The sequence below is a fragment of the Acomys minous genome (assembly GCF_964271855.1).
Source record: "Acomys minous genome assembly, chromosome: 18".
NCBI lineage: Eukaryota > Metazoa > Chordata > Mammalia > Rodentia > Muridae > Acomys > Acomys minous.
In genome coordinates, this window is record NC_140501.1 from 17,668,073 (window position 1) to 17,689,996 (window position 21,924).

Genomic DNA, 21,924 nt, shown 5'->3' on the forward strand with positions numbered 1-21,924 from the left:
GATTCAAATCAAGCCCTTAACAGGCAAGGTTCTTTAATATAAATGAGAAATAGGCTTTATTCTGCCATAATGACCCGCAGCCTCTCAGACATGGCTCTCCACAGACCGATCACTCCACAGTAAGGTTGGCCAGCTCACCGAAGCCATTATCTTTTATTTATGCAGATCAGATTGTGACAATCCTTGGAACTCTTTGTTTTACCTCTCTCTTTTAAAAATCCTCCTGATATGGTTCTTTCTTGCTTTCTCTTTCTATATGGCTCCAAACTCCCCAAACAAGCATTTTCATGACTTTCCAAGTCGTTGAATGAAAATATTAGAGTAGAATTTGGTTAGCATGCATTACTTCACAAAGAAAACTGTTTTAATTTTGGAGGCTTCTAGATAAAGGAAGAAGAGAGAATTTCAGTTTTTTTTTTTTTTAAACCCACACAGGGATCTATGTACTGTGCCAACACACTAACCAGCACCAAATCCCAATAGTTTACACTTTCATTATTTAACATGCCCTCTGGAGTTTGGATGTGGCTCAGAAAAAAAAAATTTAAACAAATTTCTTACAGATGACCTTAATTTCAATGGATTTGCTTTAAAAGCCTTAGCTCTTTTCCTTTTAGGGTTCCCATTAGTCAATATTAGCTACATATTCATGAGTGAGGATTTAAATAGCACAGTTTTTTATGAAAAAAAAAAGTGGTGATTTTTTTTCTTATGAGTGTATTTCCAGTGATCTTTACCTCTGGGGAGGGGTGGTATTCAACAGTAAGAGTTGAAAGAAACAGAGAGGAATATTGTTTTTGAATGTGGCAGTTTAGTTTCCATCGTGCATTATGACTTTTGCTTTTTCCTTCCTCTTTTTTTCTAGCTTTCATCTGAGCCAACTCAACAGCAAGAAGCCCACCGAGAGATCAGGCAAGAACCGTGGTGGGAAGACTTTTCCCAGCTGACTCGGGGTACTGCTGAATTCAGCTGTCATCCTTAGGGTTCTTATCCGTGCATTTATCCACAAGCATTTTACTGAATGCTAATTAGGTCTCAGCTACCACACCAGATAAGTAGCAGCCATACTGTGATAGTATTTGAAGAATCAAGTGCTGTTTCTGCCTTTATTCATCCATGTGATAAAATTCTGCTATGCAGACCCAGTGTTTTTTCCAATCTGGTGTAGGAGTCATTTTGAGTATGAGGTAGTGGTACGGAGTAGGCTGAGTGTGCTACTGTCACAACTGTAGAATATACTGGTATAAGCACTGGGCACAAATACCGTGTGTTCTTTGTGAGCAATAAAGTTTCTGTTGAGACTGAAAACCAGAGACCAGGTTAGACCTTCGGATGATGCAGAATGGATGGTGTTTCAGAAAGATGGCCAATGACCTGCATGAAGTTTGAGTTGACGGAGGAGTGTGCCGTATAGCAGAGGAACTCAGGGGAGGCCCAGAGGCAGGGAAAATTCTATTCCTTTCTCTTTGTGACATGGTGAGCCTGAAGGGCTGATCTTACGCACTCTGAGGTGAGTTGGTAAGTGACAGGCTCATCATGTGCAACCCGTATTTTCCTAGGAGTTGAGGAAGCTCATCTCTCCAAGAGAAGCATGGACAGGAAGAAGTTTAGAAAGTAAATCGTCAGGCAGGGAAGCAGCGTAGAGAACTGGCAGCCCATCACACTTATTTGATGCTAAGAGGAAAGTGCTTTGTCACAGCAAGGAGACACCTGGCTCCTGAGAGTCAGCATGGACTGGATTTCAGCTTCTTGGCAGTTATGATTAGAACTGAGAAGGGACTATAGTTGTTGGTGTAATGCTGTCTGGAGCGGAAACATTTCTTTGGAAAATAGAAAAAAGAAACTGGTAGTAAGAATGAGAGAAAGTATTCTAAGACAGGGGCAGATAGAGAGTGAAGGTGCCTTGGGGGTCAGGGAAGACTTCTCCTCCATCCTCATCTATCCCATCACTGTCAAAATTGTTCACACCTCTCCACAGCAACTGAATTTAGAGGCTTTGTAATTTAATAAATATTCAATGTCCTATTATCTCCTCTTCTATGATCATAATAAAATCATTTCTAACCCACAAGAAAGAAAATTGCCCTAAGATTTGATTGAGACGTAGAACAAGGTGTGTCGGAGTCATCCCAGGAGAGTATTACCTAAGTATCTTGGGAAAAGAAGGACTTTGTTTTTTCTATTTCAATATACAACTATCATGTTGTATTAAGTTGTATTGCATTCGTAAATATCATATTATATTATATTACATAGGGGTTTTATTTGCCTATTCTTTTACTTTTTATTCAGAAAGAAAGCAGTTTGATACTTTCAGAAAAATATCTTTGGGAGAAAAAAAGCAGCGACAGAGAAGGAGTGGTAAATCAGAAGACTGAGACAGCAGAATGGCCCTACCCTTTCATATAGCTTTGACAAATCAATGCTGATTCAAGACAGGTGACTTTCACATTCACATATCCTGGTTAGCTTTTTTTAAAAAAAGCCTTTTACACTTTTGAGGTTATAATTACATCTATTTCCCATTATCTTTCTTTTCTCTAAACTCTCCCATGTACTTTAACTGTCAACTTGATAAGACCTAAAATTGAGCTGTTGAGGAATTGCCTTGATTAGATTGACTTGTGGGCATTCCTATGGGAAATAATCTTTATTACTGATGTTTGAAGGGCTCAGCCCACTGTGAGTGCCACCATTCCCTAGGCAGGCGATCATGAAGTATGTTAAAAAACAAAAACAAAAACAAAAACAAAAAAACAACTAGCTAGGCATAAGCCTACCTGGCTAACTGCAAGCAGGAGCTTCCACAATGGCTGCTACACTTCCTTGCCTGTGAAATGATTTCCTTGGTCAGAAGTAATGCCGCGTTGGACAGCAAGCAGGCTTGTGTTCAGGTTTCTGCCGTGAGTTCCTACCTTGACTTCCCTTCACGATGGACTGTGACCTGGAACTGTAAACCCAATAAACCCATTCTCCTCTAAAGTTGTTTTTGGTCAGAGTGTTTTAATCACAGCAACAGAAACAAAACTAGAGCAATATGAATCACCAATATGACTACAGAATCTGAAACGTGTTGTGTTCTGGGAGGGGAGTTCCCATCACATGGAGCATCTATGAGAAGGGTCCTTATCTGTCACATTCTGGGTAAGACGAGTTGCCTTGTTCATGTGCTGGGAACGATAATGCATCTTTTACATTTAAAGTGCCCTCTGACGCTTTCTGCTTCACAACCTCTCTCCTTTCCCTGCTACCTCTAAATTTTTTATACCATCTTGAACATCTCTCAAAGAATTGCAAATTCTAGTTGGAACATGATTAATTTAGCGTGCGGCCTCCTCCGATGGAGTGCTTTGCCGTCTATCCTCCTTAGGCGAGGCTACCGCTCCTCTTGGCTTTTAGCAGAGAAAGTGAATTGAGGCAAAGCACAGGCTGTTCAGGGGTGCTGCCTGAGAATAAATTTTTGCTGGTGGTGCCACACAGCCAAGCATGCGGTGTTGCAAAAGTGAAGGTACAGTGTATAGTTGATGTTTCGGTTCAGAAGCTCAGCCACTTTCTGCCCCCCATTCTCCACCCCCCCCCATTTCCCTCTCTTGGTTTGCAAAGAGGATCCTGTTATTCTTTATTTGGAGGTGAAAGGCACAATTTAAGCATTTTTTTCCTCCATAACGCTTCCCACTTTTACTTTGTTCATGCATCTAACACTTTCTTATGTATTTCATCAGGTGACATTTTCCATAGAGTCACTCCCCTTTAACATTGAAAGGAGCAGTTTGTTTCTAACACTGGTATTATTACTCTGATAGAATTCAGTGGCACTGAGCCATGGAAGGCAACAGCACTGCGGCGACAGATGGCTTCTACTAAAAGTCACTAAGGAGATCTGCTACAGAACAATTTTTTGAGCTAGTGCTGTTTGGCTCTTGTAGTCCAGGATCTGGCCCTGTTTGAGTTCCTGTTCTGACTTCCTTTGGTTATGAGGAACAGTGTGGAAGTAAAGAAGGAAAACGTTAACCTCTTCTTTAGAAAGTATTTTGAATGTGCCTCATATAATTTAATTACTTGTTTGAAAACCCTATTTGTAGAAAATAAATTTGCTTCTCAGGTACTCCCAAGCATTTAGTAAGTGCCTGAAATGCAGTGAGAATATAATCTGTATTAGTGATGATGATGTCAACAATGACGATGATGATGATGGTAAAGCTGATAACGAAGATGATTGTGCTGATCTGATAAGGTGCTGGAAATCAGAGTATTACTCAAACAGCTGTTGACAAAGCTAACTTTATCTTTGCACAGTAGGGAAATCAGAGTCCTGGAATTCCATTTGGAAAGATAATGTTCAAGCCAGTTTTACGTGTCAACTTGACACAGGCAAGAATCATCAGATAGGGAGGAGCCTCAGCTGAGGAAGTGCCTCCATCAGATCCAGCTGTAGGGCATTTTCTCAATTAATAATCAATGGTGGAGGGCCCCGCCCATAGTGGGTGGTGCCATCCCTGCGCTGGTGGTCCTGGGTTCTATAAGAGAGCAGGCTGAGCAAGCCAGGGAAGCAAGCCAGTAAGAAACACCCCTCCAAGCCTTCTGCATCAGCTCGTGCCTCCAGGTTCCTGCTCTGTCCTGACTTCGCTTTGTGACGCATGACAATGTGGAAGTGTAAACGGAATACCTTTTTCTCTACAACTTGCTTTTTGGTGATGCTGTTTTGTTACAGCAATATAAACCCTAGCTAAGAAATGTTGGTACACAGGAATTGCTGTGACAGGCCTGACCACGTTTTTTGGGAGGGTTGTGGAAGGCCTTTGGAACTTGAGGCTAGGAGAGCCACTGAGTTTTAAGAGTTCTGTGGGAGCTTGGAAAATAAGAATCCTGACAGCAGTGCAGGAAATGGCGGCCTGACTTACGATTTTAGAAGCAAGCATAGAGACTCTAAGGATTCAGGGCCATTTGTTATTTTGAATTAAGATTCTGTGATTCTAGTGAGGTAGGGCTGAAGAATCAGCTGTGATTAACAAGACACTAGAACGAATAAAGGGCAAATGTGCTTTGCTGGAATACTTGATGCTGGTCCGCTGGAGCTAAGAAATTAGTGGTGATTAAGAACACACCGGTATCACTGAGGTGAAATCTTCTAGAAAGTGTTAGAGAGAGCAACAGAAGCTCGGCACTGGGAGAGGCCAGGAGAGGCCACTGGTGAAGATGCAGCCTCAGTGGCAGTTCAAAGGCCAGGACTGAAGCGGTCATGCAAAGAGGTTGAGGCTTGGCACCAGGAAGAGAGCCTATGAGAGGATTTTGGTGAAAGTGTGTGCCAATTACAGCAGAAGACTAGCATTTTAGAGATGCCAATGCCATGGATGACCACCAAGAACAGCAGCAGTGGAGGGAAGCCAGCCAGAGCCAAGAAGACAAGCTGTGGGTGCTGCAGAGGGCAGAGATGCAAAAAAGACCCAAGCCCTTTGGAGGAATTCAGAAGATCATGAGTGGATCCCAGACACTGGAAGGTTAGAATTTGTTTTTTTTTTTCTGCCTTGCTTTGATTGTGATCCTGTCCTGATTTTTCCCTGTATTTTACTGGAGCTCACAGTTGAGAGACTTTGCATTTTACAAGGCGTTGGATTTAAGATATTGGCTATTTCAAAGGGGCTGAAATTTTAATGTGTTTGAATTTGTAAAGACTGTGGGATTTTAAAAAGGTATTTGTGTTTTTAATGTGAGATCGCCAGGATGAAAAAGAAAGGAAAGGTTGTGGCTTAATAGTGATGTGTTTGTGTGTCAAGTTGACAAGGGGTCAGTTGTACCGGCTATTTTAAAAAATGATTTATTCAGATTACATCCTGATTGTTATCCCCTCACTTGAATCTTCCCATTTCCCCCTCCCTTCCTCTTTCACCCTATTCCCCTCCCCTAGACCTCTGACAGAAGTGGACTTCCTTCTCCACCATATGGTCACAGCCTATCAGGTCTCATCCAGATAGCCTGCTTCCCCACCTCTGAGTGCCACCAGGCCTCCCCACCAAGGGAGAGTGGTCAAATTGGAGGAACCAGAGTTTGTGTCAGAGGCAGTCCCCACTCTCCCCACAGCTGTGGAGAATGAGCTGTCCATTAGCTGGATCTGAACAGGGCTTCTAGGTTTACTGAATGCATCGTCCTTGGTTTGTACAGCAGTTTGTGCAGGTCCCCCCTGGGTCCAGATCCACCAGTCTTGCCTGTCTTCTTGTGGTGCTCCTGGACCCTCTGGATTGGTACTGCCTGGTTTTCTGTGTTAGAGTGACACAAGCTAGACTCATCAGACAGGGAGAAGCCTCAGTTGAGGAAATGCATCCATGAGTGTGGAATCCTGCTTTTTGAGGTCAAAGTCTGGCATTTCTGGATAGCTTACCGAGCTTGGTGTATTATGATGGGCTCCCTTTTTCCACGGGGGCTTTCTCTTCGCCTGATCTGGGCACCCCCAGATCTCCTAAGGGATGTCACATTGCCCTCAGGGAAGATTACAGGCCTGACCCTTTCCTGATAGAATGTGTTCAGCAAGCACCTGGGGATTCCTGGAAATACCTCACCCTATGCTAAGGAGATCCTAGCCTTCAGCAAATGAGCTTTAATCATACCTGAAAGTTCTTCCCCCACCTATAAGATAATTAAGTACTGTGTTCTCCTTCTTGAATAGGACCCCTTGTTACTGTGTATAAATTAAAGCTTCTGGGTCCAGGACACTGGTTCTCAACCTGTGGGTCAAACGACCCTTTCACTGGTGTTTCCTGAGACCATCCAAAAACACAAACATTTACATTTTGATTTATAACACTAGCAAATTTAGAGTTATGAAGTAGCAATAAAAATCATTTTATGGTTGGGGGCCACCACAACATGAGGGACTGTATTAAAGGGTCACAGCATTAGAAAGGTTGAGGACTGCTGATGTAGGAAAAGGAAAGAAAAACCAGTATCTTAGGGAGAATAACTCAGAGTGATGACTAGTTCTTATTAGAACAGGATGCAGGTGCTGGCAATATGGCTCACCATTTAAGAATGGCAACTGCAGCAGCAGAGGACCTGGGTTTGCCTCTTAGGCTTCAGGTGGCTCATCACTGCTTGTAAAACCAGCTCCTCTTCCGGCCTCCACAGGCACCTGCCTTCCTGTGCATATTCTCACACAGAGAGATGCACAAACATAACTAAAAATAAAAAAAAATCTAAACAGCAACAATAAGAACAAAATCCCACATGGAGTAATTGCTATACACTGAAGGAGACTGATGTGGTAATATAGGAGTGAGGATTCCAATAAGAGAGAGAGAACACCAAGGGCATGCAGGAACTTGTGTGCAAGAAGGAAGTATCAGAAAATGTAAAACATGTTTAACACGAAAAGGGACAGCTGGTGACATAACTCAGATGAGAGCGTTTGCCTGGAACAACACACAAAGCCCTAGCTTCAATCCCCAGCACCACGCAAAATGTCAAGTTGTCTTCTAAGTACTTAACGTTTATGCCCAAACCCATGGCCACACATAGGATCCTGGCTGAACTCGGTGGGTCACAAAATCATAAAAAAGACCTGGATGTGAGAAAGGGACTTTGTGTGTGTGTGTGTGTGTGTGTGTGTGTGTGTGTGTGTGTGTGTGTGTGTAATAAGAATGGGAGGGAAATAAGAGAGGGTAAAGGTGATAGTGGTCAGGACGTGCTGTACATAGGCATGAAATCATGAAAGAAGAAATTTAATAAAAGGAAACAAGAATGTGATCATGGTGATTCACACATCACATGCTTAGGAGGAAGAGGCAGGTAGATTAAAAGTTCAAGGTCATTCTTGGTTATATAATGAGATCAAGACTAATTTGAGCTAGGTAAGACTCCCTCCTCATCCCCCACACATGGATAATGTTTACGTACCTAGAGAAGCCAAGTTACAAGAGAAAGAGTATATTGACAGGAGAGAAGAAAAACAAAATGAAATACTAAATAGAGGCACATACCATCCTATGGACTTAGTGACAAAGCAAGTAATCTGCAATTCTCTGTATTGTCAGTATACCAAATACTTATATTAGTGATAAGACAGTGCATTCTTACAATACACATGTTTAAGCGCTCATTGTGCTCATACAGTTTCCGTATCTCTGGCGTCGGTGTCCCTCTAGCTGACGCCCAGGCCCTCCCTCCAGGAAATCTGCAATTTATTTATAGATACAGAAAAAAGGTAACACTTCAAAGTAAATGATTAATAATAGGAAAACTATTTGCCATCCAGGGGAGGATGCCCATGGCTGTCCCTGAGCATATTAGGTGAGTTCACAGATTACTGGAGGTGAGCAAGAGAAATAGAGTTTGGCCAATGGAAGGATGGATGGTGCAACTCTAGAAAGCAGGGTGGCCAGACGTGCAGAAGCAGGGGGCTTCAGAAAACAATTGGGAAAACTGTTTAAGCCATTAAAAATAACTCAAATATTTGTCATCCTAAAAGCAACCAATTATTTTGTTAGTTTGTTAGTACGCAATAGCTCTTCACCACCGATCCTGCTCAAGAACCAAAATGTTCACCTGAATCTCTTTCTTTTAATGTGATGAGATGACAGCTGTGATATCTGAAGAAGCCATGAGTGAATGAAAAGGCTGAGGGATCCAATCACACATACTGTGGGAAAGAAAATGGTAGGTGTTGGCTGAGAGGAAATAGTAAGTCATAGTGTGTGAGGAAGAGAGAAGTTTCAATGACAGACACCAGAAATTTCTTACGAAGGAGGTTTATTCAACCAAATTTGCCTTCTGGGTAAGATTTCAAGATGTTTCCATCTGCTTGCGCCTGGCAAAGTGGAGAAATGAATACGCAAAAGAGTACGCAGCAAAGGACTGAAGAGATGACTAAAGACAAAGAGACAGCAGGTGAGATGGGAGTGAGAGCAACAGGAAGACTGGTCAGGCAGTCGCCTTGGAGAGGAGAAGCCAGGCATGATGCTGAGGATGCTGAGGTTTTCCTGCTTAGAAAATGGTGAAGAGGATGCCGGTGGAGACTGAGTGAGAGTTGGGGGAAAGGAGAAAAATTGCAGAGAAGTCATTTGCTTCTGTTTTACTTCTCTCTCTCTCTCTCTCTCTCTCTCTCTCTCTCTCTCTCTCTCTCTCTCTCTCTCCATCCCCCACCCCTGCGGGCCTCCCTTTCTCTGTCTGTCTCTCTCTCTCTTAGAGTTTTCATAGCACTTTAGTTTTGTTGGCAAAGCCTAATGGTACCTTTCCTTTTGAAAAGAAACAGTGGCAGATATAGGAGCTGTGTTTTGTGACCTGTTATTTGCACTGGGTAGTTGTTGGGTAGGCTGTGCTCTGTTTGACCTAAGCTCTCAAATGACAGCTCTTGTTGAGACGCACGTCCCAATGTTGCGTTTCTGTGTTTTACAAGGGATCTGAAATGCAGCACTTCAGAGTGAATGAGGAGTAAGTCTGTATGTTATTTTTTGTTGTTGTTGTTGAGCAGACTCAAATGGCTTCCTGGGGAATACGTTCTGTTCTTCCTACACCTTTCCCTGATTCCCCAAGCAGATTAGCACATGTTCCCCACATTGTCATCAGAGTGACAGAGCACGAGGGAGAGATTGGGCATAGGGCATGGTAATTTTACACTTGAGACAGGATGCACAAGATCTGAAGTTTCTAAACTTCTGGAAGACTCTGAGGTACAAGGTATCTTTTGTGTTCCAGCAAAAACTAATACAGTATATAGAGTAATCCCTATAGATGTCTAGGCCCGTGGACTCGGTACCTGGAAGCTCTTATGTTCAGCGCATGGAAAGATTTTCATACGGTTTTCTCAGTGCCCAGTCTCACACTTAAAACAAATAATAATTACAAAGACAGCCTTTGTTAATATTCAATAGGCCCGAAACTGGAAAACGTAGACACAATTTCTCTTACCTGTTAACAATTTCTTTCCACTTTTAATCTCATGGGGGTCCCTTCCTCCTTTTTTTTTTTTTTTTTTTTTTTTTTTTTTTTTTTTTACCATGGCTGCTACTCCCTCCCTCTAGGATGCTTACACATTCGAGCTTCATTGAGTGACAACTTGGAGGATGTCTCTGATTGGCATGTGGAGCCATCCAGAGGCACTAGCTGATGAAGAATCTCTCTGCCATTAGAGGAAGCTTCAGAGTGCGATTAATGCTTTTAAAGTTCATTTCCATAGGTATGCCTGTAATTTATATGCATGGCACTGAGATTAGCCAAGAAAAGCAAGCCATCCAGTTTGAAGCTTTTGAGAAAAGAGCTAGGAAAATGTAACTATTAGTATAATTTGGTTTGAACACCAGTTACATACAATTAAAACAGCGCCCTTTAGTAAACTTCTCTTCTCTGCCCAAAGAGTGTGGTCATCTGTCCTGTCCTGGGAAGAGCTCCTGACCGGAGGAAGAGCCCTGGAGGCCCAGGCAGCGTTCTCAGCCCATCTCTTGCCTGTTTGATCCCTGAGGTGATGTCCTTTGTCCTGACAGTGGCTTTTGTCTGTGGAGGAATGCTGAGTGAATGTATCAGTCATCAATAAAGCACTGCTTAGCCAATCAGCTGGGCAGAAGGAGAAAGTTTGACGGTTGGGAGAGGACAGAAAGTTTGACAATTGGAGGAGGATGGTGGGGACTTGATGGGACCAGCCGGTGGGTCATAGTAGCAAGTGCTTGGACTATATGTATGTTATAAGGTTTAGAGTAGTTTGTTTAGTTTACAAGTAGATTAGAATCAGTTTAGACTCTGCCCGGCAAAGTGCTGGCAGCTTTAAAGTACGTTTCAGTCTCCCTATATCAGTTAATTTGCTTTGTAGGCGGAAGGGATACAATTTATTGTAACATTTGTCATCTGATTGAACTAGTCTCCTGTGATTGGTCAAGGCCTGGAAACTCAGCCTGTATGACTTTGTCCGCAAGCCTCAGGCGGCTTGTGGCCAGATTCAAAAGCATCTTGGCTTTTGAAGCCTCTTCAGGAACAAGGGGGATGTTCTGGGGAGACTAGGCTTCATGCCCAGTCGTTGAGGACCAGAAATGACCTAGAAAGTCCCGCATCACTGTCATCTACCTGTATGTCATTGTGTTAATGTTCTGTGGCTGAGTGTTGGGTGGCTATGGTCTGCTATTGGGTGGTGATCAGGTATCATGGGGGAAAGATCGGTATTTCTCAGTACAGATTCAGGACTCAACACTCCTTATAACACGTCATCATATAGGGTAAACATATACATTAATGTAGACTGAAAAGACTGTTATAGTAATTCTAAGTATGCAATATTTTCATTAAAATAAATTCTAAAATACAATATATTTCATTGACTGATGTACTTATTTTATAATTTTGATGGGACATTCAGCTAGTTCTATCTACTCTTTATCTAAATAGAATACCTTGACCAAACACACAGATGAACTGGAAACACACACCTTTTTCACCAGCTGAAACGGGAAAGAAAGCCAAGCTCCTTTTTATAGGAAGGCCTCTAGTTCAAGAGCAGCAGGCAAGGAAGGCAGTCCTCTTTAGGGATCTCTAGTCCAGAGCAAGCCCGGTGGAAGTTCCCAGGTCTCTGCCACATCAACAGACACCAGGTGACAGAGTTCCTCAATTGCCCAGAGATCAGTGGTCACTTGCTAGACAAGCAACATTGCTGAAGAGGCCATTGGGCCAGTGACCTTTGTATCACTCAAGGGCAACCCTTGGCTGAGTAATACTTGCACTCTTCCTCTGAGCAGCCTCCAGATGCTTTGCCTTTGGATCTTTTGAAATCTTGGTGGAAAATTTAGAGCAACAAAGCTTGTTGTGCAGAGAGAGCACCCAGAGCAATGGAAGAACTAAGATAAAAGGAGGAGGCTGACCAAGTGACCACAGAGGAATTTTTTCCCCTGCATCCATTCTTGTTGCCACCAGAAAGTTGAAAAGCGTTAGCCCTTTAACAGTAAATGTGTAAACATAAGTCACAATTGTCACAATCTAGGAAATATCATCTTAAAGAAAGTACCCAGGCAGACTGCAGTGTTTGGGAATGAAAAAATAAATACCGAGTTAAAACTGTCAGATGAAAGAAGAGAGCAGGAGAAAGCAGATTATTCTCAAGTGAACTGGAATGGCTTTTCAGTCCCACCATTTGTTACCGGCCTTCAACCTTGACTAAAAAGTTTTGAAATAATTAATAAGCAAAGAATAACATGCTATTTGCATTTTTCAAGTGATTCTGAAAATGGTAAGTTTCATCTTTTGTTGAGGGAATGGTTGCGTGGGGGTAAGAGATAACCGTCATTACGCAGTCCAGTGTTTGCAATGGATGCCACCCATTAGTGCTGGCCTTGCGAGGGGTATTTACCAGAATGACTCACATTTTCCTTCAGGAGAAGTGGGAACAGGGTGGTACCCAGCACTTAGGACTGCCTTTCAGCCCTTCTAAGGATGCTGAGCCTTTTCATCTGGGATGACAAGGAAAAACTATTGGGATTTATGTGGTGGTGGCGAGATAAACTTTGGGTTTCAGATCACCCTGGCGCCGTTCTGGTGGGGAGTAAGACAGTGACTCAGAGCTGATCAATACTTCTGGGATGCTGGCCAGAGGAGTCAAAGTCTCCAGAAAATACCATCTCTCTGCAGCCAAAGGCCTCAGCCAGGGACAGAAGAGACTGTATGGTGGGGTCATGCCAGGAGAGCCTGACACCCGAGATCACACTTCTGAGCAATAATTTCTTGCAAATACAAACTTTCTCTTGCTAAATAGGCTGCCTTCCTCCCTAGTTCGATAAGCCCTATAACTTTAATTTTTACTAGTGTTTCACAAAGGAGTCAGGTTTTTTTAAAACACTGAGATGCAATTTTGCCACCTTGAATCTCATAAATGTTACTAAAGTGGGTGACTTGAAGGGAAATATTATTATTTTAAAAAGAACCCAGATATTGTCTTATAAGAGTAAAAGCTTACAAAAACAATAAAATCCAGTGCATTAAATTTTGGGCCAAATGGCAATTGGATTACAAGAATGTAAACATTTACACAATCCAGCAAATTGTGTTTTCTTTTCACGCCTGGAAAAATAATGCAAGACCAAGAAAGTACATCTTTTTTGTGATGCCACGTCTTAGGGGGAGCACTGGGGTTTTCTTTTCCATTGTCTCTGAATCAAGCAAATTCCCCCCTAAGCCTACATCTCATAGAACTGGGTGCTGTCTCTCTCGTTCTCTCTCGAAAGATTTATTTATTTTTATGTCATATATTTGGAGGTTTTGCCTGCATATCTGGGTCCCATGTACATGCAGTGCATCTGAGGCCAGATGAACTCTTGGAACAAGACTGGGATTATTATGACGTGGGTGCTGGAGCCTAGAAGGACAGCCAGTATTCTTTGCTGCTGAGCCCTCTCTAGGCCCTAGACTTATTTTTTTTTGAAAATTTTATACAATATAGTTTAATTATATTTTCCTTTCCCCTAAGTCCTCCAGGTTCTCCCCCACCTCCCTTCCCCTCTAACTTTATATTCCTCATCTCTTTTAAAAACTGAAATGAAAATAAAGCCCCAAACCAAACATGCCTCCAGAACATGCAAATGGAGTCTGACTTGTGTTAGCCAACTGCTTCTGAGCATGGGGCATGCCCTGGCGTGTACTTGATTATTTCATTGAAGAAAACGGATTTCTCTCTCTTCCTCCCTCTCTCTCTCTTCCGCCCTCTCTCTGTCTCTCTGTCTCTCTCTCTCTCCCTCTCTTCCCCCCCCCTCTCTCTGTCTCTCTCTGTCTCTCTCTCCCTCTCTCTCTCTGTCTCTCTCTCTCTCTCTCTCTCTCTCTCTCTCTCTCTCTCTCTCGCATTATTAGTTTCAAATAGCTTCTTGGCTAGGGGTGGGACTTTTGTGGCCACTTCTCCTTCTCCATACTAGAATTTTATCTGGCCTGAGCTTGTGCAAGTTGTGTGTGTGTGTGTGTGTGTGTGTGTGTGTGTGTGTGCGCGCGCGCGCACGGTGCAGTCTGTGTGAGTTCATATATACACCCGGAAAATGCTGTTTCCTTGGGGTCATCCACCACTGCTCTTATACTCTCTCCTCTTCCTCTTCTGCATAGATCCCTGAGCCTTGAGGGAGGGCTTTGCTATAGAGAACCCATTTAGAGCTGAGCGCTCCAAAGTCCCTCACTCTCCACGCGTAGACGAGTTGTAGGTCTCTGTGTTAAATCCCATCAACTGCAAGAAGTGTTTCTGATGAGGGCTAAGTGATGAGCTAATCTGTGGATAGAGCAATGTGTTATAAAAATATGGAATTATTTTATTGCTATGTTCATTTAGCAGAATAAAAATAACAGGTTTCTCCCCAGAGCCCGTGACCTATCTAGTCTCATGTTCTTGGCCTAATTAACGATGCCAGATATTGGTTTTTATCTCACGGGGCAGACCTCAATTTTCATTAAAAAGTGGATAGTTACTCCCCTAACACTTGTGCCTCTATAGTATCAGTGGTTATAATTTGCAGTCAGGTAATTGTTGTAACTCATACAGTTCATATTGATTATCACTTCGACCCTGTGGCACGTATAGCACTTGCCAGGACTATGAATGCTAGTTCTGGTTGGGTGGTAGCTCAATTTCTCCATGTTTGGTGACTTAAGTATATGGTGTCTTCAGCAGTAGAGTCTTATGGTCAGGTTGTGGAGGGTAACCTGTAGCAATGGAAATAGCCTGTGATGTTAGGGAAAGTCTATGGGATCCCTTTGGCCAATGTAAACCGTACCTGGGGTTTTTATTTGACATAATGGTGTCTAGTTGTGGCATTGACTCAGACAGGTCCACCTGCCTCTGCTTCCAGAGTGCTGGGGTTAAAGGTATATGCCATCACGGCTTGGCTCCTTGTGGCTTTTCAAATGGCCTTTAGTATTTAGTTATCCCTCCCAATACTTCCTCCTTTATGATACTCCACCCCCTATTTAATCCTCCTGTTGCAATTTTTCCTTTAATCCCTTTAGAAAGTTTTATTCTATTTCCGGGATTAATCTTAACAGTCGGCATTGAGTACCATTTGCATTACTATGTATTGTTGATGTTCTGGAAAAAAAAAAAAAAAGAGATCAAGCACCTTTGTTCTTTTTGCTGCTGCTCTAGTATGGAGTTTTGTTTTCAGCTTGAATGGTCCACACAGCAGAACTCTGCCAGCGGAGGTTTTTGAAATGAGGATGGGTTTATGTAGGCAGCTGTATTCTGTTATACAGTATCTGGTGCCTTGCCTCAAGGAAGATGTCTGTATTCCCCTAAGTGTTTGATCGCAGCTCTTGTTTCCTGACTCATTGGAGCTGGCTGTCTTTTTATGCTGGTGGCTGCCAGCTGCAGCAGGCAGTGGGGACTTGTCCTCTCTGGGGCCCTCTGACGTCAGGGTCAGGACAAGTTCAGACTCCAGGTCAGATGCCCTGACAGAACTTTGTTTGCTTTGCTCGTGTGTCTCATATTTTCCAGAGCAGAATCCCAGGAGTCACAGTAACAGTCACAAAGCTGTAAAGCAGTATTCCCCTACCTCGCAGTCTCTCCCAGTGCATTTGGAGGGACCTGTAGCCAATGGCGATTTCTTTCCAGTAATTCTAGAAGTCCTCGGGGAGTGTCTGTGCTCTCTAGTCTTACTCATAATCAAACGTGCCCAGCATTTTCCTCCTCTCCCGATCCAACTTGCTGTGATAATGCTCTGGTTCCCTGGGAAACCGCAGGTGGCTACCCCCGTCCATCACTCTGCGGCAATGGCATCTCTGAGGCCAGTGCGCACTGGGGGAGCTCTGGATAAGACACATTTTGCTTCCACATAAATGCTCCTGCCTACTGAGGCGAGAGCTCAGCAGAAGGCAGCTCTGATGTCATCAGTGTTGGTGTGCACACCGAGGATGCTTTGCTCTGGGAGACATTGCTGGGAGCGTGATTAACATGCTCACGCGTGTCTCTTTGCTTCCACGACCATCCCAACACCCCACTCCCATCCCTCCTTGTCTTTCCCGGTAAATTTCTGCCCACCCCATTAAAAAGCTGTCTCTGGTTTTCCTCCTAAGGAGCACCCCAGGATCTTGCAGGCCTGGGTCTTTCCAATTATGCAGATCAGACTGGCAATTTAAAGTTGATTGGATCTCTCTGCCCTTTCCATTTTTCTTTTTTATTCCAGCGTTTTCTTCCTATTCCTGCCAATTTAAATTACTCTCCCTCCTATTTTTTCTTTCTTTCCTCTCTTTTCCTCTTTCTTCAGCAAATACTAGTCATGTGACCATTGCTTAATGGGCAGATGGATTACAAACATAATTTGGTCATTTCTTCTTCTTCCTCTTCTTCTTCTTCTTCTTCTTCTTCTTCTTCTTCTTCTTTTTCTTTTTCTTTTTCTTTTTTGGATTTTTCGAAACAGGGTGTCTCTGTGTAGCCTTGGCTGTGCTGGACTTGCTTTGTAGACCAGGTTGGCCTTGGACTCATAGCGATCCACCTGCCTCTGCCTCCCAAGTGCTGGGATTAAAGGCGTGCACCACCACCACCCAGTTTTTATATCTCTGGCATTTAAAAAAAAATATGCCTTCAAATTACTGAGACCCACCTGCCTTGGTGTCGATTAGGACCCTTGAGAATGTGTTTGCTGCTCCGACTATGCTCAGAGGCTGCTGGATTTGAGAGATTTAATAAAAGGATCTGACATCCGAATGTGGGCACATGTGTTGTCGTGAATGTCTCTCCGGCCCTTTGTTATCACTGAGTCCTAAACTTGTTGCCCAAGTGTGTTCAGACTCTGTATGTTGTGGAAAACTCTCTCTGGCTATAAAAAGTATCATTTAGCCAGCATTCACTGTTACAAAGGAGTTTTACAGCAGTCATAACCAATGTATGGTCCACTGAGGAAAAGAAACCGTGGGAATGAGAATATTTAGAGATATATTCAAAATCAAGTACTCAGTTCTAGAGAGTAGTAATTAGTGTATGCCCTAACCCTTCTGAAACTTAACACAAACTCTTGTCAGACAAGAGATTTCTTTTTGCAGCGGTAGGAGTCCAACCCAAGGTCTGGAATTTGTGGGGCAAGTACTGTACCACTGAGCCACGCCCCTCAGCCCTCTGTTACCCCAGCTTGCCTCCCACATGTTATCTCACTGCTCCTCCCCTTCCCCACTTGAAAGCAGCAGTTCTTTCAAAGTCACTTAAAGGCTTTAGAGAGCCTGTTCCTACCTCCTAAGCACACATCAGGGTACTGTGATAGGAGAGGCCCGTCCTATCCTTGCCTGGTTCTCAGACTTTATTTTATGCATTGTTGAAGCTATGCCCATTTGTATATGCATATGCTCTGTAGGGCTTTGAGGGCACAGACTACTGCTTGTTCATCCCCCTAGAGCCTAGCTTGTGTCCAGAGTTTAAAGCCAGCACATGAGACATAGAAGGCTAGGATGCAAAGGTGTGAACTGCTTGCTCTCTTACAACAGGAGGGTTGTCACCACCAGGGCGGTACTGTGGCGACAGAGGACTTTGTAGATGAGATGGCAGATCATTTGGGAAGTGATGTTTAACTGTGAGGGACTGAAGGTCCCTTGCTATGACCATGAGGTTTTACAGCTACGAATGGGTTATCTTTTCCTTATGGTATTTCTCAATGAACCTTCATTTCAGGAGATGCCAGAGAAATGCTGACAGCCATGACCTGGTGCAGCCCAGCATGCCCAGTCTACATTGTATTGTTCTACCTTCCTGCTTTTTCTGAAGATTTTAGCTACATTTCCATTTCTTATATCATTACTCTTTTATTTTATTTTTTTATTTAAATAATTTATTCAGATTACATCTAAATTTTTATCCCCTCACTTGTATCTGCATGTTCTCCCCTCCCTCCCTCTTTCATCCTATTCCCCTCCCCTAGGCCTGTGACAGAAGGGGACCTCCTTCCCTACCATATGATCACAGGCCATCTGGTCTCATCCAGATAGCCTGCTTACCCTTCCTCTGAGTGTCACTAGGTCTCCCCACCAAGGGGAAGTGGTCAAATAGGGGCACCAGAGTTCATGTCAGAGTCTCTGAGGACAGCTATGGAGAATGTGCTGTCCACTGGCTAGATCTGAATAGGGGGTCTAGGTTTACTGCATGTATTGTCCTTGGTTGGTACAGTAGTTTGAGCTGAGCCCCCTGGGTCCAGATCTGCCAGCCTTGATGGTCTTCTTGTAGGTTTCTAGGACCCTCTGGGTCCTTCCGTTTCCCCATTCTCTCATATCTCTCTCACCTGGAGTCCCAATAGGAAGTCCCAGCATCTATCCCAATCCTCTGCTAAATAAAGACTCACAGAGGACATCCCTGTTGGGCTAGTGTCCAATTATAAGTGAGTATATACTGTGCCTATCTTTCTGGGTCTAGGTTAATTAACTCAGGATGATAAATTCCATGCATTTGCCTGCAAATTTCAAGATTATCTTGTTTTTAATAGCTGAGTAGTATTCCATAGTGTAAATGTACCACAGTTTCTTTATCCATTCTTTGACTGAGGGACATTTAGGCTGTTTCCATGTTCTGGCTATTATGAATAAGGCTGCTATGAACATGGTTGAGCATATGTCCTTGTTGTGTGGGAGCATCTTTTGGGTATGTTCCAAGAAATGGAATAGCTGGGTCTTGGGGTAGCCCTATTCCCAGTTTTCTGAGAAAGTGCCAGATTGATTTCCAAAGTGGTTGTACAAGTTTGCATTCCCACCAGCAATGAAGGAGTGTTCTCCTTTCTCTACATCCTTGCCAGCATGTGCTGTCACTTGAGTTTTTGATCTTGGCCATTCTAATGGATGTAAGATGGAATCTCAGAGTTGTTTTGATTTGCATTTCTCTGATTACTAAAGACATTGAGCATTTCTTTAAGTGTTTCTCAGTCATTCAATATTTCTCTATTGAGAATTCTCTTGTTTAGTTCTGAGCCCCATTTCTTTTTTTTTTTTAAAATACATTTTTATTAATTTATACATATTACATCTCAGTTGTTAGCCCATCCCATGTATCCTCCCACTCCTCCCTTCCTCCCACTTCCCCCCTACTCCCCTCCCCTCCCCTAAGTCTGTGTCTGAGGAGGACCTCCTCCCCCTGAATATGCTCATACGGTATCAAGTCTCTCCTTGGTGACCTATTATCTTTCCTCTGAGTGCCACCAGGCATCTCCGTCCAAGGGACATGTTCAAATATGGGGCACCAGAGTTTGTGTGAAAGTTAGATCTCCTTCTCCACTCAACAGTGGAGAATGTCCATCGGCTAGTCTGGGTAGGGGTTCAAGGTTTTTACTGCCTATTTTTTCCTTGGCTGTTGCCACAGTTTGCGGAGGGCCCCAGGGCCCAGACTCGCCTGTAGTTTTCCAGGACCCACTGGGTCCTTCCATTTCCTCTTTCTCCCAGGCTTCTCACACCTAAAGTTTCAATAGGATGTCCTCCCCTCTTACCCACTATTCTGGTAGGTACAGTTTTTCATGGGGACGTACACCTTGGACTAGTGTCTCGATATAAGTGAGTATATACCATTTAGCTCTTTTTGCTTCTGTGTGAACTCACTCATTATGACAATTTCTAGTTCAATCCATTTGTCCACAAATTTTGGAAATTCCTTGTTTTTAATAGCTGAGTAGTATTCCATAGTGTAAATGTACCACAGTTTCTTTATCCATTCTTCTATAGAGGGACACGTAGGTTGTTTCCAAGTTCTGTGAGCCCCATTTCTTAATTGGGTTATTTGGTTTGGTGGTATTTAATTTCTTGAGTTCTTTATATATTTTGGATATTAGTCCTTTGTCAGATGTAGAGTTGGCGAAGATCTTTTCCCAGTCTGTAGGCTGTCTCTTTGTTCTCTTGACAGTGTCTTCTGCCTTATAGAAGCTTCTCAGCCTCGTAAGTTCCCATTTATTAATTATTGACCTTAAAGCTTGGATATCATTACTCTTTTAGGACTCTTCTAATAAAGTTGCACAAATGAGTGCCTTAGAAACAACAAAATATACCCCCTGGCAATTGTGGAAACCAGGCGTCACAGGTCAAGGTCTTAGGAGGACCGTGTTCTCTCTGAGGACTCTAGGGAAAATCCTCTCTTGCCTTTCTCAGGTTTTCAGGCCATCTTCGTCTGGTGGCAGTATGCATGAGGAGATTGACTCATTGTGCCTGGCTTGAGTGTGTGGGGGCCAGTGGTCACAAGCAGCCAGATAGGGATGCACCGAGGGGAGACACAGGAGACCCATGCTAGAAGGATGCTGTGTGGGTCACAGTGGTCACAAGCGTCTAGATAGAGATGCAGCTAGGGGAGACACAGGAGACCTGTGGTGGAAGGATGCTGTTCTTCATCTGGTCATGATGACCTTTCCCTTACACAGTGCTTTCTTTTGTCTGAGATTCTGAGGGGAACACTGTATGTTAGCTATATTTTGGAGGAAAGAATTCAAAATACCTGCTCTAGTTTGGTCATTGAATGTTCCCTGAGAGCAGTATGTGTTTAGTAAAGGTTTGATCACCAGCATATGGCAGTATTGGGAGGTGTGGGAAACTGTAAGAGGTGAGACATAGTGAGAGGAGAACAGATCGACTTGAGGTGGTGGGGAGGAGATGCTGGGACCTTGCTATGCTGTTGCCCTGAGATGAACAGGCTTTCCCCACTACATGTTCTGTCCCAGTGCCTAAAGCAATAGGACCGAGTGACCTCGATGCTCATGATCATTTCTGTTTCTCATCAAGGACCCTCCCAACCACTGATCCTCTGCCTCACGGCTCCCTATTCATCCTGTGCGCTCCTTTGGACTTTGAAAGGTTTGGAGAGTAGAAATAATGTCTTCTTCATTTTTACACCGCTTTCCAGAAGTCAGCATAGTGATTTACATGCAGCAGAAACTCAACACGCAGCAAGTGAAAACAAATGCATAAGGACATACAAGCGTTGCTCTTGCTTCACTAATATGTCAGGGGCTACACACGTTAGCAGCTTAGCTCCCACCACATGTGAGATAATCTTCATCTCATATCATGTTACTCATTTTATCATGAACATTAGGAAAAATAACCTATGTGAAGAACATGTCACGCCGGTTAATATTTACTAAATACCAGGGAATATGATTTATGTATTTGTTCATAGTTTTTTTTTTCTGGTGTTTCAACATTAACCAATTTGAGAATGACTGAGGTCACAGTGCGTGAGTTCCCAGCCTTGCTGATTTCATCAACATGAACATTTTCCATCAGTCAAAGGGAACTTACAGGAGCAAGTGTGGTTTCTAGTCTGCCTTGTTTTCATTAAAATAATAACAAGAGCTATATCATCAACATAACGATATGAGCTGCTAGAGTAATTCTGTAAGAAGTATCTTAGAGTTAGCTGAACTTACCTAAGTTCAGTAGAGCCAGAGACACTAAAGGTCAAGGGAGTCACACAACGAAGACTCTTTCCTCCAGAGACACTGATTTCTCTGCTAAATACTTTTGAACCTCATGAAGGCTGCACAGGACTTGGTTTTATATCCCTGAATCCGCAGCTCACAGCCCCGAAAAGAAGCAGGAAAGGGTTGCTAATAGAACTCAGGACAGGTCCAAACCACCTGAGAAAGAAAACGTGTATAGGCTTCTGAGACTTGGATCCCCACAGCGACATGTGTTCATTTCTAACTGTGACCATAAAATCGCGAAAGCTCAGCTCATCGCTTCTCAAGATCTAACCAGGGTGAACAGAACAGAATTTCAGGGGAGGGGGTGATTGAAAGTTTCAGTCAGAATGCTTTTCTCACTCTCCCCATACAGTAGGAAAGCTAAGCAGTTTAACACATAAATTAAAAATTTGTGAAACACTATTTTCAGAGACTGCTTCCTGTAAACGTATGGAGGAAGGCTGAGTTGGCGTTGCTCTGTGTCTAAGCTCTTAACATACGTTCACTGCTTTTGCCGTCTGCGCCTGGAGGAGCTGCCCCAATATGTGCTAGTTGTTTTACTACCTGGCAGAGTCAAGTT